Source organism: Teleopsis dalmanni, chromosome 2 (genome assembly GCF_002237135.1).
Source record: "Teleopsis dalmanni isolate 2A chromosome 2, ASM223713v2, whole genome shotgun sequence".
Lineage (NCBI taxonomy): Eukaryota > Metazoa > Arthropoda > Insecta > Diptera > Diopsidae > Teleopsis > Teleopsis dalmanni.
The window spans coordinates 40604632-40610165 of NC_051847.1; the positions used below are offsets into that span (position 1 = coordinate 40604632).

General features: G+C 29.2%; 1 long non-coding RNA gene across 2 annotated transcripts; it reads right to left on the reverse strand.

Annotated features, from left to right (window-relative positions):
• Positions 1–6: 6 nt before the first annotated feature.
• LOC119680792 lies at positions 7–2100 on the reverse strand. 2 transcript variants are annotated; one of them, XR_005252489.1, is made up of 4 exons: positions 1297–2100; positions 372–552; positions 216–299; positions 7–135 (listed from the first exon to the last, which is right to left on the reverse strand). It is a non-coding gene; the product is annotated as an uncharacterized LOC119680792 (long non-coding RNA). The 2 variants fall into 2 exon arrangements; XR_005252488.1 differs by having other exon boundaries at positions 212–299.
• Between the last annotated feature and the right edge of the window lie 3434 nt (positions 2101–5534).

Consider the following 5534-nt stretch of genomic DNA (forward strand, 5'->3'; position numbering starts at 1 on the left):
GTGGGCCTAAATAGTACAATCGACGAGCATTTTACAACAAAAACACATATACTTCTTTAGATGCAATTTGTTGGTTCCACGATGACGTTAAGCAATCTAGCAAATAACTGTTTAACAAAATCTCCAGGCCACAAACTATATTTTAGAGATTTTAGAAAGAATTTACATATATAAATAAAACTATTTTAAAGTATTTAAATTATATGCTTACATACGATTTTGTACAATCATTGCAGAAGTTTTTAATCCTTTACACCGGTCCATGTAAACACAAATCTGTGTGTATATATAACGATTTTCTAGAAAAATATTAATTATTAAACAATGGTAAAAAAATCAGAACTAGTTTCGTTGTATATATATTGAGCTACCTGGGATCTTTTAAATACTGGATTCACAAAATTTATGCTGGACAGCGAAATCCAAAACCACCAATCTACATACATTAGGGATTTACAAAATTTATATTTGGCAGCAAAATCCAAAACCGCCAATCTACATCCATCTATTAGGCTCTTAAATCATATCATCCTTATTCGTCTCATAATGTGCCTATAAAGAAATTTACATAGTCATATGAAAAGTCTTATATACTTCAGAATAACTCCAATAAGAATAAAGCTGTGTCTATCAGTTAACATACCCTATTTACTTCAGTGAAATACACTTCAGTGTACTTCAAAAAATAATCACTTAATGTTACCTATTCCAAATTACCAAATCAAGCAATACCTTTAATAAATTTTATTAATATTTACTTATAGCAGTATATATCCTTCTTTTAGGAGATTAAAAAATTATCCAGAAAGTCTATGTATTCAACTGCAAAATGTACTACGGACCGGAAAATATTTTGTGCTTTACTGGTACCAATATATTTCCAAAAATTAGTATTAAAAACTAAAATACATTATATAACGGATCGGGAGTTCAGATGTTTCGATCTAGACGACTAGTCATTGTGCTACGTCTTAATCACACAGTTCAAATTTGGCTACAAATGACGGGCAGTTAGTTAGTTAATGGGTAGAATATTGAAACCGAACGAGTTGTATGGCCTTTTGCAATTAACTTATGAAAAATGCTTTCAAGAGTAAATTTAAAGCTGAACCATTAATGTATCTCAAAATATAGATTAAGGTAAGAGAGGAAATTAAAATTTTCTGAAGTAAGCAAAAATGATTATTTATTTATAAATTCCTAACTTATTTCAAGCTAAAGATATATATAAATATGTGTCAGATAGTATTGACTTAAATATATACATATATATCATATATTTATTAATGAACTTACCAACTAAATCCTCCTTCTGATACTCGCAAATTATTAATATGACGCTTTCATAAATTCCTTCATATATTTATCAATATTATCGTATTTACCTCTTTGACTAGCACGATCTATTCTTTTTCTCAAGTCATTTACAAATTGATGTGAATGGCTTCGTGCATAATCCTTTTCAGTTACACGTACTTTTTTTGTAGAAGGAGGAAGCATCTCTGAAAACGATTTAGATACTCTTCTTGGTCGCTTTGGTTCAGGCTGCTTTGCTTCAACTATAAATTTATTACTCTTCATGAGTTGTCGTTTTTCACGATTTATAAGATCTATACAAGCAGTTTTTGGGCGATCTGATCTATCTCTTTTTTGTATTGGCATTGTTCCCTTAGGCTCAACATACGCATTTCGTTTGGGTTTCACAGGTCCTAAAAACTCTTTCCAAGTACATTGATAATGTTTATCTGAAGTATCTGCGACCATACAACCACAATGTGGGCAATCGGAACGTAAACATTGACATGCAACTTCTTCGGTATCTTCATATTCAGTCGACATTCGTTGGGCACCTCTTCTATTAATGTCTTTACTCATTTGCCTGGAACGATTAAGATCTCGACCTGCATATCTGCTCATGGTACGAATGCTATTTCTTATATTTGCCACTAATCGTACACCAAAAGACATTTTATCCCAACTAAATTAATCAAAACCGTCAATTAAATTTATAAAAATTTTGAATTTAAACGGAGATAATTTTGAAAATCCAAAAATTTTGAAGAGCTAAAAATTTTGACCACACATTCTTGATATATATTTTTTATGAGAATTTATAAAATTTTCTTTATGAAATGTCATAATAATGTTAATTTTAAATAGTATTACCAGATTTTTCATTATGACAAGTAAATTTCAACATTAGTTCTAATGCAATATGTACAACGCTATTTTTTTAACATATCCAATATTACCCTTATAGCACATTCACAATGTCTCATTTAGGCGGTTTTGCTCATAATCGCCATTAATGAGGATGATTTGCCATACAAAAAGCTCATTAAAGCAAAAATAAATTTCCCACAAGGAAAATCACCAAAATTTGAAATATTTGTCACATGTTTTATATGTAAAATGTAATCAAAGAACAGCTGACCTTTAAACAGAGACAGTGAGGAAGTATTTAATAAAATCTTTATTTATGTAATTGAATGTGTAATTGATATATAAAATGTATATAAATGATTTAATACATCAATTATATATTTAATTTTTTTGGGAGATGTATTATCAATGAAGTTTATAAAAGTTCTATCAGCTTCATAAATGAGCTCATTATAATGTGAACGTTCACTTATTAATATAAATGAGCAAGTGCCTAAATAAGACAGTGTGAATGTACTATATTATATTCATATATTCATATATTATATTCACTATATTCATATTATCCAATATTGTTTGGTTTCATATGGTAACTAACATTTTTCTAAATAAATTCGGTTTGTTATATTTATAATAAATAATATTTAAGATGCTAAACACAAGGTACAGGGTACTTTTGAGAATTAATTTCACAATTACATGTGATAGTAATTTATTAAAATTATTTAATGGTTTCTCAAAGGAGATTTCCTAATAAATAAATTAGTTTTCGATATTATATTAAAATTAAATAAAATTTGCCTGATGCCTGAAATTTTGGGCAAGCACTTATGTATATAAGTAATTTTAGAAAATAGAAATAATACTTGAACTCATACGAGACTTCTATTGGAATGTAATTATCTCTTTCTCTCAAGCATAAGAACCTTAATCAAAACACTTATTTTTGGCTATAAATAATTTTCTTTCTCATCCAAAAAAATATCGAAGTGATTTTGGTTATATTAATTTGAACTTGATCAGTATAACTATAAAATTTATTCAACTAGATTTATTATTTGTAACCATCCTATAATTGTTATTGACCAAAATACCATGAATGGACACAGCTGTTTTAGATTTAATATCAAGTTTATCTTCATCTATTCTTTATTAAAACAATTTGTCTAAAATTTTTCTTCTTCTTTATTAGAGTATGGATTATCTTAAACTCACAATAGTTATTGCTTTAAGAAATGCTTTATATTTTCGCTTTCAAATATACTCTACATATATTTCAAATTGTCTGAAAATCCGGATATAAGAGCCTTTTTTATATATTTTATAGACTTTTCTTTAATATCTTCGATTTTTTTTTTTTGGATTGGCTCAATATCTTCTAATGCGATTTCATATATTTTCTTAAAGTGATTATATTCAATAAGGCACATTTTTTTATTTTTGGATATGCTAATTATCTTAGCTGGATACTTTTCATTATTGTAATATGCTAGTATCTTCTGCCCTGGTTTGTAATACCCCTGTGTGGAATCACTTGATACTGTCAATGTAGTAGTTGGGGAGTTGCGAATGGCGATGTTAGATTCAAAACTGCTTAATGTTTTACTATTCTTGGATATGAGTCTATTCTCCATGCTTAACTTAATTTTGCTGAATGGAACTTCATACAATCGATCAACATATCCGATATATAAAACTATACAAGTTTTCTTTAATATTTTAACAATTTTAGCTGGATAATACTTTCCATCAATATAAGCTGCGTATACATAATCCCCTTTTTGAAAATAAAACTCTTCCTTTCTTCCTTTGTGACAACTTAGTAACAGCGTTTGGAAGTCTACGTATAATCGTTTTATTTTATTCATAGTGATATGATAAATCCCGTTATAACCTTGGTATTTTATTAGACAAGACGATTTATCTTTAGCAATTTTTAGTATATTAGCCTTATAATACAGGTCATCCTCAAAGAGAGCCAGAACAGTATCGCCTTTAGCAAAAGTATGCATAGATGCAACAGCCACTTTATCCTTGAAGAATTAAAAAAAATGTAACGTTAAAAAGTTTAATAACAATATAACATAGATTAAATATTTAATAAACACCGTTTTTGTATTATCAATAAAAAAATATGTTTACTCTGAAATTGTTTTCATTACTGTACAGAATAAACATTCTCAGTTTAATACTAACCATCATCCTGTATTCTTAGGTCAATTAATTAATTCTAACTGCTTTAGCTTTCATTAATACTACATTCATTACATTAAGGAACACACTTTTAATCAGAAACTAGATTAGTAAATAGTACAGACACCAAGAAAAGTACGGTGAAGAGCGAAGGTCTGGACGCAGATTGAAAATCACAAAAGCATAGCTTGAAATCCCAACATAAGAGAGATCCTACCCCCGCGAAGTAATGCGAAAGCGTCTCCAAAGTACGAATAAGTCTCGTCGGAGAGGGGGTGTTTTTAGCCGTATACTACATATTAATGTTAAGGAGTTGGGTACACCATTCCGATGGTCGGTCTAACGAAGCATAAAGCATTTCACTTCCTCCAAAAAAAAAATAACGAATATATTTTGACAACTGTATGAAATTAAATAACTTGGATTTCAATTAATAAAATTTAACCCTTAATTTTGTGATATGGTGAGATATATATTGACTGCATAAGTCTACACTTTTATATTTTTGATTTCTTCGATTTCTGTATCTAAAACAATATCTTCTATTTTTATATTTGTGTACAAACTGCGATTGTACCAACTCTCGTAATAAGAAAATTTCCTGTTTTTATTCATTAGATTAGCATTAACTTTCTTGACGAGACAGTGTCTAATTGTTAAGCATGAAGGCAGATTAGGGGCCTGTATCAAAGTCTGATGTCGATGTCAGATGAGAAAGATAAGAGAGTTTGCTATCTAAATCTGTTAATGCCCGGCATTCGTCAAAGAGCGAACATACACTGTAAGACGAAAAGAAACTTTTTTAAAATATCTTTTCAATATCCCTAACATTAATATTAAAAACCATGTCTTTTTCTTTCAAGCGACAAAGTAGTTGCATGGTCCAGCATAAGGTTCTCTTCAAAGAGTTGTATGTTTATGCTTACCTATATAAACATATACCTATATAAATCATGGTGTCACAATAGGTTCCATCTTTGAGCGATCTTATTTATACAAGACGAGCTATCACATGTACCTTGTTACCTACCAATACTGAACATAAACAATATTATGCCATTTACTTGAAATTCTCTTACATCAATAAGCTGCAAATTGGAAACAGTGTTCGTTTTTGTTACCTATTATTATTTCCAAGGTGTTTAAGTACCAGGCGACGGTAATATACACCTTTCATA